Here is a 12,942-nt window from a genome sequence, read left to right as displayed (position 1 = left end):
AAATACAGTATATACATAGTGCTCATAGTGCACCATCACTACAAGGCTCTGGTTCAACTGACTCTGCTACCTTGCTCCCAACACCGCTGACACCGTCAGAGACACTGCTCCTGCAAACTGCTCCTCACTTCCCCGCAGCAGCCTTATAGAAAAGGTGTACTCTGAACACTCAAGAGTGAACAATTGCTTTATTCGAGTTAGTAAACAGTTACACTGAATCACAAGGTGATCTGAATTTTTTTTTAATTTTTTGTTTGTTTTTGATTTTTTTGTGGGTTTTTTGTGGGGTTTTTTGTTTTTTTTTTTTCTTTTCTTTTTTTTTTTTGTATTTGTCAGAATGGGATACTCCACGACTCTCTTACCAATTCAGTGCCAGTATAACATGCTCTAGTGTACTTTTGGACTCTTGGCTACAACTGTACAAGTGCACACAAGTAAATTCTACCCTGTTATCCTCCACCCACTGATTGAGGATCGAATTGCACATTTCTCTTAACCATGACAGGAGAAAGCAAACAGTGAAACAGAATCATGGGGGATCTTTCTCACTTTACCCTTGTTTTCATTGGTTTGTCCATACCATTCTAATTATCATGAAAGGGCTATGCATATGGAGAGATTGTCTCACTGCCTTCCTGGATCACTGAAAACCATCAGGGTTGAAATTTCATCCAAGTCTTTCGTGACGCCCAGCAAATATTCCCCTCAGATTATTTTACACCTTGAGGGAATTTTGGTCTTTAGTTCAACACTCTTGCTCTGTTCCCAAATGGGGCGCTATTTAGGGGAATTTAAAGAGAAAGCTGAGAAGAATAAACATTTACTGAGTTCTCTTGGCATTCAGTCTCTGAAAAACCACAGTATAAACTATTCATGCTGCTTCTTACATCTGTCAAATCAAAAATTAAAAGCCATAAAAGTGTAACACTGAAAATATGGCATTAGAAAGGATAAAGGTGGCCTTTGTAAAAATAACAAGGAAAGTATATTAGCCAATAAAATATTCTAACTCTTCATTTAAAAGTGCATCCTGGGTAGGACAGAGATGACTCTGAAGCGTTGCTACTCCAGTATTACCCCTTTCCCCCATCAAAACTTGAATAGGTCCAAAACCATACAATGCAAATCACGATTCTTAGTGTAGCAGCAAAACCACAGCAGTTTTTCAAAGGAAAAAAAAAAAAAATCCATATCATTGTCCAGTCTCAAATATCTGAACTTTGAAGTCAGAGAGGAAAAAGTACCTATGTTGGTCCGTGTGGTTTTTGAAACCAGGGTGAAAAATCCCCCCCAGCAAGAAACCAAGAGGAAAAAGCGTTCCTTGGAGGAGAAGAGGGGTGGTCGCAGGAATGCTGAGCACACTGTGTGGGTCCATGATGTGCTGTCTTCTGGGTCAAAGGCACCCGTGGGACCGAGGCTTCCTCGGAGGGGCTTCGTGGCAGGAAGCTGCTTTCTTTGCTGGACTTTCAGCCAGAGGGGGTGGTGAGCGGACCAGCTGGTGTCATTCGGTGGAGTGACGTGGTTTGCTCTGCTCCCTTTCTCCATGCAAGGTACCCTGTCAGCGAGCGTTCCTGCAAAGCAGACAAGTAGACGTGGTCAGGGCGAGTGGCAGGAGACTCATTGCAGGTGGGCTGGGTACCGCCTGAGCTTGCATGCAGCCTCACGCTGGGCAGACAGCCGGGCAGAGACACAAGCCCACTGCTTCGGCCTCAGCTGCCCCTCGTGCCACAAGGGCTGTCAGTACACGCAGCCTCCGAGGTCGCTGGAAAGGAAGATGGAGGAATTCCTGCGATAAAAAGCTGGAAACCGATATAATAATAGTTCATTCTCTGGGTTTCATAGAGCGCCTTTCATCCTACAAGAGCATGGGTGAATAATGATACTCTGCAATTATACAGTACCCTTCACCCCTTGATCTCAGTGTGCTTTACAGAGCTGGGTTGTACCGCTCTCTGCATGGCACAGGTGGGAAAGTGGAGTCACAGGAGGAGAAGCATTTGGACCAGGACTACCCAGTACCTGGGATGGGGATAGGATGGGGAACATCGCGCATGCCAGGGCTCCCCAGAGACCCCTCACTGCACAGGCTGGTGTGCAGCTCCACAGGGCTCATTGGTCTCACAGAGAAACTGGGACAGTACCCAGACACAGCTCCACTCTCACATAAATATGCATTTCCCACTAACAGAGCTAACTCTGTAGGTACTATCCGTGCTACGCATGCAAACTGAAGATGCCCCTCTTGGCCTTTCCCCAAATCCGTAGTCATACAAAGGAGAGATGTATGCTCAACACAGCAAAACCGAGCTGCAATGAGGGAGGTTGGGATGGAGTTCCCCACAACCTCCTTGGTCCTCTCTTGGGATGGTCTGCAACCAGTCTTGTACCACCACCATAGCAGCTACAGCGCCAGGGGGATCACAACCAGCAGAGCATGGTGACTGACACTGCCTAGCACGACAAACGGAATTCAAATAAAGGCATTGGACCCAAAGTAGAACTAGGCATTACTCTCACTGAGGCAAACTGCTACCAAGATCTGATATTTTCAGTGTTGAACGCATACATTTCCATGGACCATGTATGAGATGAGAACAAAGCTCTCCAGATCCTGCTAGAGCAGATCACAGAATTAGGCAAAGAATTTAACTTTCCAGTTGTTCCCTTTTTCTATCCCGGTCCTCATTTCCAGGTCCATTTTTCTCCTGTTATCTGACCAGATGTACTGACTGCTTTTGTTTTCTTTCTTTTCTCATTTTTTAGGACACAAAAGGAATGCATCCCACAGGACTTATTCAGACAACCGCTTCTGAAGCCCACCGGTGCTTTGACTGGGTGAACAATACTGGAGCAAACACAGATTTATTGATTTGAGGCCTTCAGAAAGCTGCATGGTAGCTCCCCTAAAATAAGGTGAGCTTTGCCAGTGGTGAAGGCCAAGGTCCTGAAAATCTTTCGAATCATGATTTTGAAAACCCGAATCACCTTCTCATCAATCTAATGCAACTAACAACACCCCAGTGGTTATAAGCTCCTGATGCCTCAGTTTATCTAGGGGCTACTGGATGATACACCATGGCCTCATGTGCTTCTGCTTCCCTTGTCAGTTGACCATGTAGTCTGCCTAGCAGGGACTGTCCTTTCTCCCTACACAGCGTGCTTTGGACTCTGTCTCCTTGGATGGGATCTGCTGTCTCCTAAAGATTCAGACTGAAACTCTGAAGTACTTATCAGCCTTAATTTTGGTGCTGGGTCACATTTTCCTTCTCAGTCTGCTCCACGACCTCCCCTCCACACTGCCTCCTCTGGGATCCCTCTCGTCACTGTGCTCGTATCCCCCTGCCAAACCTCCACCCTTCTCAAAGCAGAGACTGGAAGGCATATTGAATATGTTGACCAGCATAAACTCCCAGAGCACGGAGACGACTATATCTAGGTTAAGGAGTAGCATTTGGGCTTTCAGGCAATGTGCCCAGCAGGATGAGCAGCTTTGTGTGTACAGAGAGCTGGGGACAAGAATTAGACTGAGAACTGGGAAGTATCCACCTACTAAGTACTCCCCATAAAGTACACGACTGCTTTCTGTCACTTTTTGGCTTGAAATCTTGCTCTGAGATTAACTAAAAAGGGAAGCAGAGAAAATAAAATCTGTAACGTCTGTATGAAACTTCACTCTGCACTTCAGGTATCTTGCCTGCTCCTCTCTTTCCATACATCAACAGAAACGAATTTCCATCCCTCACTAATCAGTCTCAAATGGCATGGTATAGCACAAACTGATAAGTGATTTGGGAGGAAGGGCATAAAGAAGTTCCCTAGCTCTCGATGCTTTCTGCCTGGCGCAGTCAGCTAGCTTTGTAAGTCTTGTCTATTTTCCCCTACTGCAGATAGACTCAGTGTAACAGACTGCAGATTGGAGAGAAGGACCTTCCCTGTTGATTGGCTCATATGGCAGTCATTGTGTTTGATCAATGTATCTTTGTAGCAATCAAGTGACAGAATAAAAATCCGTATCAGGCATAGCATGCAAAGTTTTGTGAAGAAATGAGAACACACTAGTCATCACCACTTCACAGTTAGACGTTATACACCTTGTGCCAACACCAGCGTGCATGACCACATAAAAGCACAATAAAGTCAGCTATTTATATCTCCCCCAAAAACCAAATTACTTTTTAGGGGAGCAACATATGCTCTTCACCCCAGCTGAACTTGCCCTCAACACACATCAAATATTGCTGATCAGATAGAAAAATTGTGTCAGCCACAAAAGAAGAATTTTTGTAAGCATAAAGCCATGGAGTTGAGCTTATGTGAGTTGCACTGAGGTGAGCACACTGGGTTTTGCCTGCTTTCCAAAGCTAAGTAGGTCTGGGCTGATTTTGGGATGGAAGACCACCTAGAAGTCAGAGGCAGGCTGTAGTTCTAACCCCAGGAGGCAGCATGGAAAAGATGACAGAAAGAGAACAAGTAGGAAGGCTCATTTCTGCCCCACTGTCAAGGCAGGGGGGCAAAAGGAGAATAACTCAACTGGATGATGACCCAGCTCAGGCATATGGCTTGGAGGTTCACCTATGCGGGCTCAGATAGCGATGCAGTGCTCCTCTGAACAGTAGGTGAGAGCTGCACTGATGCCCTCTGTGGCTGTTAGTTGTAACCTGAGCAATGGGCAGCTATGAAACAGACTGCACCAATGCAGAGCTTCCTCTTTCCTTTATGCCCTGACACATGAGGATTTAAATCCTTGCTCACAACAACACAGAGTTAGAGCTTGGCAGGACAGTTTGGCAACTAGGGCAAAGCCTCCCCAGCAAGCTTCCCTCCTCCCTTTCTGCAGCTAGCCAGCTCTTTCCAGGTGCTGCTGCAGACCTACAGCCCTTCGTCCTGCGCAGCCCCTGGGACTGGTGTGGTAGGAAGCTTGGCCCTAGAAGCGCTCCTCGCTCCACTCCCCCTCCATGCCTCCATGCCAAGGAGCTGGGTGGCTCAGCTGTGGGGGCATTTCCTTCTCCTGCTCCTCCATACCCAAGCACAGGCTCCTGCGTGCCCACTCCCAGCGCTGCCCCACGAGCCGAGTGTTGCCACGCTGGCAGCATGCTCCTGCTGGCCGTGATAGTTGCCAGAAATAGCTGCTTCTACCCAGTGCCCTCCCCGGTCATGTCCTACCTCCTCCGAGGGGCCATGTCATTGACATGGCTTTGGACACACGCATGCATGCAAACACACACAGTTTTTTCCATGGTTGCTTCCCCCTCATTCTGCACTCCATTGAACATTTCTGTCTCCAGATTCACATCTTATTGTTCAGAAAAAAATTAGAGACTGGGTGGGGAGGGCTGAGGCAACCGTTGATGTGGGCTGGCATGGCAGAGTTTCCATCATTTAGCACAGCACTTAATTCACCCGGACAATGAATGCTGATGTGCTAAAAGAGGCCTAGTTCATCTGGGACATGCATGGCCCTAGAGAAAAGGCACTGCAATTATTTTCTCAGGGAAACTGCTCTGAAGATAAACCACAAGAGTGCAGCTACAGTCAGCATGGGAGCAAGCTCAGCCCTGGAAACACTCTGGAATCATCTGTTACTTGTAATAGTTCTGTAATTTATTTTTTTTTTTTTAGCACTTCTTAAAGCAGTTCAAGCTTCTTCATTAAAACCTTCCCCTTTGAATATTTCATGATTTATCTTTCCATGACCTAACTGAAGGGATGCCACATTGCAAGAGTCAGGGGAGGCCTTTAGTATGAATGGGATAACAAGCAGGGTCCTTAAGCACCATCCCTTGATTTCGAAGGTGGTGTTTTCCTTCCGCACTGCTCTTGTAAGCTATGGATTCTTCTCAACTTTGGGTCAGATACGCAACTCAGGCTCTCCCGCCTACTGAAACGCGAGCTGTAATCTGAGCAGACATTGTGACTTCAAGGAATGCATTGGGGAAGAGGCTTGGGATTTGCCCTTCTTTTATGCCTAGGCAGAAGAAGTGGTAGGGACAGCTTAGTCACCCCCAACTCTGTGACTGAATTGTTGCAGGAATGCACCAGAGGCCGTGCTTGCAATCGTATCCAATTGCCTTGTAGTCAGGGAAAGACCTTGAGGAAGAAACATGAACTGGAAAGCAGAAGGTCTGTCGTGTGCTGACGCCTGCTTCCCTGCATCTATTCCTAGAAAAGCCTTTGGGGAAATTTTACCAGTTTACATCTACATTCGGCCCCTTGCTGGTACATTTAGTACTGTCTCTCACTAAACTCAATGTATCTTAAACTGAACCCTGAAACTAGCTAGTGAAGTTAGGAACAGGGATGTATGTCACCATGCCCTTGTTATGTAGCAAGGAAATGGAGGAAATACAGTTCCAGGCTCTCCTTCATGTTCCTGCACGGCCCAAGGGGAAACCACCTCTTAAAAAGAGGGAGCAAAGGAATCATCACTGTGGAAGAGACCCTGAGAGTCACCAAGAAGATGTGGGCTCCACAGTCCTGTATTTACCAGGCAGCCAGTTCACTGAAGAGAAACGAGACAAAAATGAAGCCCTCTACCCCATTCAAATTTGGTGACAATTGTTCAAAACCCAGCTATCTAGCTGCAGAGTCTGCTCTTGACTGCTTTGTTCCAGCCCCAGGCTCCACAGTAGGGATACAGCATAAGGCAAAAGGTAAAGTAGTTTCTTCCTTCCACTATACAATTCCATAAAGACAGTGCTCCCCCCAAAACAGGAGTACAGTCTTGGCCTGGGTAAGCATGCAGCTCTTCTTCATAGCCAGTGGAAAGAGGATTCCCTAAATTCAGCAGAGAGCAGCCACATACTTGGGGAGAATGGCCTGGGCTGCTGTAAATCCTCCCCTGTACCACAAAGCAGCAACGCAACTTCACCGTGCCACTTGCTCTGCACAGACCCAGGGGACAAAAGACGTCCTTCCCCTTCAGGTCTGGATTCTCCTGGGCAAAACAGCTGCCACCGAGAACCCATGCCAAAGCATTTTAAATTTCCATTTCCTCATGTTCCTATCACTGTCAAGCTTTTTGTGAAAATAGCTCCCCACTGAATCGCACTGCTCTCTCCTTTCCTCTCCTTGTGGTACAGGGAGTGGAGAGGCAGGGGCGCATGAACTTTAACCCAGGGGGACCAGTGTCCTTGTTCTCCTTCCCATGCCCAGGGGTGCTCCAGAGCAGGCACTGCCTTAGGTGCTCTGAAACACACCTGGGAAGAGCCTCTCTATCCACCAGCCATGGAAGGAGGCAGAGGAGACCCGTCTTGACAGGCTAAGATGAACAATTGTGCTCCGTTCCCCAGATTTCAGCACCGGTGCTGCTGTCAGGTTTCTCCACCGTTGTCATCCTTCCTTCCCCACCTATACCACTTTCTACTTTTCGAAGTAGCAATCTCCCCAGAACCTCTCTAAATATTCTCTTCATATAATTTTTCACCATTTCAAAGAAGTTTCTCACGGTTTAACCTTTTATAGAACAATTGCTCAGTGAGTTCATGAAACTCCCCTTCACTTTCAATCTGAACTAAAGACAAAACCAATGTCAACCAGGCCCTCCTGCCCAGACCCATGGCACCATCTTTCTCCAGGCTTTCACTGGCAGAAGGTCTCTGCTTTACATTTTGGGGCATTTCAAGGTACGTATGCAAGTCATGCAAAGAGGAAAATGCCAACACAGCTCTGGACTTGTCATCTCAGCTGTAGCACTCACTGCCTCTGGGCATGGCCCCTATGGCACATCACGGAGCCTGCCTGGGCCAGATCCTGCTTTACACTGGGGTAACTGGGTATATCTCCACAACAGCAAGGCAGCCCATTGCCCTCCAGGTAGAGCAGCACCAGTGTATTTGGCAGATCTGTAAATAGTTTGCTTTGCCCCACCGATGCTTCATGTGCAGATGTGGCAGAAGATATGATTTTCCTTTTTTAAAAAAAAGCCAAATTTTCAACTAATTCTCCCATTCTGCACTGGGATAAAGCTGAAACTTTGCAAGGATCTTTTTGAAAAAAACCAAACAAACAAAAAAACCAAAACATAAAAACTAAAACAGAAGGAAAACCAAATCCAGACAGTTTCTACTCTCCTTTCCTGAAAACAGGCAACCACTGTGATGTGATAACCCTTCTTTAAGCCTCCGATTTTGTCTGAATCAGAATAGAAACTTCAACTTGAATTTCAGCAGCCTCCTGTGGGTCCAAACCACTAGGCTTTTGGCTATTCTGAGGTGGTTCTCAATTTTCTTATTCAAGCTGATCTCTCCAGTAAAACCAGATAAATAGCCAGAAAAAGGCAGATTAACTATGGGTAGCAGTGTGGAGGAGGACGACTGGTGAGGATGGGGGTCTTGCTGAGCAACAGCCCGTACCTCCCTGTGAGAGTCCTCCTCACCTGGTTACACCTGGGTCTGGCTTTTTCATCTGAAATGCTATTGTGGGCCACAAAACAATAACAACAACAATAATAACAATAATAATTTTTTGCAGAAGCAGCATTGAATCTTTTTAGTGAAAAGCTTCAGCATCCCGTATCAGGAAGCAATCAGCATTTCCCATTTTCCCACGAACAACCCCTCCGTCTGTAACCATCCAGGGCTGCATGCCTGCCACCATCCCCATGGGGTTTCTCCCTGCTTTTCACAGCCCCCATCCTGGTTCGTTTCAGCCTAAGCAAGAGCAGATGCAGACTCATCTAAAGGCAAGGGGGCATGCTCAGGTGGCCAAAATGTCAGGTAGATTATACTCTGGGGGAAGGAAGAGAAAAAACCCACCCAGAACACATAAGGAACAAGCAGGCGAGACCTGGCATAGACCTCGGTGCAGTGCCAGGCACCTTAGGGCATCTCCCTTATCCCCAGCACTGCTGGCCACTGAGCGACCTGCACTGGACCCAACCGTTGCTTTAGATTTTTGCTATTTTCCACCTCCCCTACCCACCCCAAGAAAACAGGAACAATATTTTTACCACCAAGATAACCAGCTCAGCAATAATTGGTAAACTGCTTCAAATAAAACAGAACTGGCATTTTAATTGTACTTTGAAAGGTAGGGTCAGAATTCAAATTTTCAGTGACCTCACCATGTATCTTTTATACTAGTGTTCAAGCATCTCTCAGTTGGAGAATTCCTGTGGGAAAGGGTTTTTTTCCTCCTCCTTTTGGATAAGCAACTTAGAAGTGGCAGCACAAGTGGTTCATGAAAGCTTATAAATATTTGGAGCATAAGCAGGCAACACAAAGTTTTACATTTAACCACGTGGGCTCCAAATAAATAGCTGAAAATTGCTCTAACCATAGGTTTCAATATCAATCGGCTGATGATGGGATGCAGATCTTTCCAGAGAGGTCGGAACTCGATAGTTATTTCACTCTGCACTACCCAATCCCTAAACCCCCTATTTTTAAAATTTTTTTTTTTTTTTGGGAAATGTGTGCTTCCATAGAAGATGATTACATTACACAGCCTGAAAGTCCGAAACCGGGACTGGAAGATGGAGTGCAGCAGAGAGTGGGGGCGTCCTCTCAACAAACGCAGTTCAGCCTCTTTGCCTCTAGATAATTTGTTATTGTAGGTTGGCTCGAATTTAAGACAGTAATGTTTCAGAAACACTTGGGAAAGCAAGCCAGCTGCAGGGAGGATATCGTTACAAATTGAGACACATGTTGTACAGGAATACCATTCTTTTCAAATACCAAAATCATGTCTGGGGAAGTAAAGCCATGCAAATGAGTCAGAGGCAGGACCTCGGTCTGTAACGTGCCGAGGGCCTTCAACGTGCATTAGAGGCACGGAGCACTGAGTGCTCGCAGTACTGCACAGGATCAAGCCCAGATATTTAATTAGCTGTAATTTTCACAGCAGAAGCAAATGTTGAATAGTTGAGGGTTCTGCAAAATGTCAGAGGTTACTTCGATTCACGGCTCTCACGAGATGATCACACACGCTTTCCCGGGAGTGAAATGCAGCTCATTATCAAAATAGTGTAAATAAGGTAAAGATTAGTAGGCCTCAGCCGTGAGGCCTCGACTGATGGAGGCACCTAGGAATGTGCTTAACTTGCCCGTTTTGCTCTACGGGACCTAAAAATAGACAGGGAGAGACTCAGCAGGTAATCTGGAAACAAAAAGTGCTTCAGAAAAGCTTGCTTGTCACAGTCTGATTTCCTCCTGATTTCTTGCTCAAACAGCTTTGCTTCTGCTTTGCTTGAATCTCCCACTGCTTTTTTAACAAGAATTTAATTTTATCTTAAAATCTGTTGCTCGCTGCTTGATTATGTCCAACTTTTTCGCAACCACAGTCCTCAAAAGTGTTTTGCTTCTTTTTGACCCACTTTTCAGGTATTGCTCGTAATACTGAGAAATAGTTTATAAGCTCTTCACAGTTGTTCAGACCTCACTGCTCCGCACTGAAGTTGGCCATGGTTGCTTCAGGGTCAAGCTTCACAAAGGCTATTAGGTGCTTAGCTCCTTATCAGATTTCAGCAGCAATCAGACACATACCGTCCAGGATCTCGGTCTCTGAATGTAAAGGCAATCGTTGCCTCAGATGATGTTTTTACAAGGGTGCCTGTCTGTTTTACTACGGTCTTTGTTGTTAGGGACTCTGTATTTAATCATGAGTTGTGCTTTTTTTCCCCATAAACTTTCCCTGCGCCACTGACTTTGGTAGCTCGACAGCACAGGAACAGACTGATGGAGAGCTAGAGTCTTCCCCTATGCCAGTTCTACACTTAACACTTTTGAATGCAGCCAAATCTGCTTTGCACCAACTTAAATAAGAGGAGCATTAGGCGTTATATGTATGAAAATGCCTGGTCAGTCTTTAAAGCCTGGCAAAGAATTATGAGTAACTCATTGTTTCAATATGAATGTGGGTTGTACCAGCTTAGGGAATGGCATGGATAAGATCCTTATTTCAGTTCAAATAATTTTCATTTCACAAGACAATTAAAACTAATAAGGGAAAGTAAGCACTGAAATGATCTCTGAAGTCAGTGGTCCCAGGTCCTGGGAGCTGTCAGGTAGGCTATAGCCTCCAGGAGCTGCAGGCTCTGCAAATTTCTGTGGATCTGTCAATCGAGCTACGGTATTTTTTGCTGGCTGAAGTTCTGGCCCCGTGTTTTGTTTGCCAGCAGCCCTAGATGCTCACTACCTTTGCAAATCAGACCAGGTGTAGTTATTTTCTAAACTGGGTTCAAGAATCAGATTTCATATGTGAAACATATGCCCTAGGAGGTTTTATAGAAAAGCAGGAGGAACCCATCAGAAATCAGCACTTGTTCCTCTGATTCAAAGAGTGTGCAGTGATCTACGGCAGCGTACCACAAGCCTGCTATTTACTGCCACTGAGACGGAAGTTAGTGCTCCCACACCCCGGCAGCAAGATGTGGGAGCTGAAAGCCACTCTGGAAGTATGTCATTTTATACTTCACCATTTTGAGAACCTTTTTTTTTCTTTTTTTTTTTTTTTTCTGGGAAATCCTTTTTCTGATTTAATATATCTGAGAAGCTACACAGGCAATTTTGAAACATAAGATCACACTGCTAGAGCCAGGCAGCTCTCAAGGGCAAAGCTTCAGTTCCAAGCAAATGTGTTTAAGGCTTTGTGGTGTTAACAGTCTCTCCTCTCCCCCTTCGGATAAATGGAAAATTTCTGTAGGCTCATAAGAAGCCAGGTGAAGGAAAACTTCTGAACCAGAAGAGTAGGTGTTAAGTGTACGAGTCCAATTACTCTGCTGATTTAAATTAGTTTAGCACCAGTGGAACTATATCCAGTTAAAATTAGCTAAGGCTCTGGCCCGTAGTACTGTGTCAATGAAGATGATTAGCAACAAAATGTGTTTAAATATCTAAAATCTGTTTTCAAGTATAACTTTAAGGTCAAATTCTATACTGATCAGAGCGAGGAGGGCAGGGTAAGATGCTGGTAGAGAGATGCTACAGTGACAGGGGAGCGATAAAAACTCTTAAGGCAGAAAGGGAGGTTAATAGCTATGCCCCTTGCCTCAGGAATCCTGACCAGAGCAGAAAATCTTGTGCCGGACTATTACGGGCAGGGGACCTCACAGTGGGATATGTATTACTTCTGCTCTGAACTGGAGCGTTCTGCATGTTGTATATTTTTACGACTACAATGTATGGACTAGACAGCTGGAGGTTTGGGCCTGTAACACAGCAGATGCTGACCCCAGGACATATGGGTTGGCTCTGTAGGTGGCCATACTCCTACTATTTCCATTACTTCTGGGAGAAATTCTGCTGACACAAGCAGAAAAACTCCCTTCTGCCCCCAACATAGGATTAGTCAACACACATACCTACACACACACACACAGAAGCTAGCTGTGAGTTTAGCGTGTGCCACTTAATTTTCTAATTTAGTTTACCATAAGTATCATGTTAAATCCAAGCAGACCTTTGTGTGTCCATTTATTTGCTTTAGGAAACCTTGACACCAAAACTGGAGGGTTAAAACTGATCCCGCCTGGATGTAAAGCATGTAGGCAGGCAACACTAACACTGCTGATTTTAGAAACTCACGTTGCTCAAACTTGAAAAAATAACACCCAACAGAATATTCTTCCTAGCTTCATTCCTTTATCATAGTAGGACTTTGGCACTGAGACATCTTTTGCTGGTTCTTCAAATTGCATCAAGCTAGAACAGCTTGACAGTCCACATCCTGATGGAGAGACTAAGCTTTAACATCAAGGATTATGTTGCTGATTAGCACTTCCAATAATCAAGTAATTGGTACATTAAATAATCCAGAGTTTGGCGACTTGCCTGAAAAGGTCACGCTTGCATTGATTCCTTTTTAGAGAGTCCATGTTGCTATTACACGAATTCAATCTGTCTGTCCAGAACTCTAGCGTAAAAATATTTGGCTGATTTCCTTCTTTTCATACAATTTGATGGGAAATAAAATCCAGGAAAAGTTGCACATTAGGGCAATACATTC

General features: G+C 45.3%; 1 protein-coding gene across 2 annotated transcripts in view; it reads right to left on the bottom strand.

Annotated features, from left to right (window-relative positions):
* Window positions 1-1,505: 1,505 nt before the first annotated feature.
* Window positions 1,506-12,942, bottom strand: part of SOBP (sine oculis binding protein homolog) — a 118,255-nt gene continuing 106,818 nt past the window's right edge. For both annotated transcript variants that reach the window (XM_076333334.1, XM_076333335.1), the window contains one exon: window positions 1,506-1,571. The gene's annotated coding sequence lies outside the window, so the exon portion shown is untranslated. The remainder of the gene's footprint in view (window positions 1,572-12,942) is intronic.

The sequence above is a fragment of the Aptenodytes patagonicus genome, chromosome 3 (assembly GCF_965638725.1).
Source record: "Aptenodytes patagonicus chromosome 3, bAptPat1.pri.cur, whole genome shotgun sequence".
NCBI classification, from domain to species: Eukaryota; Metazoa; Chordata; class Aves; order Sphenisciformes; family Spheniscidae; genus Aptenodytes; species Aptenodytes patagonicus.
Note: the sequence above shows the minus strand (reverse complement) of the source record. Positions and strands in the feature narration are given on the sequence as shown.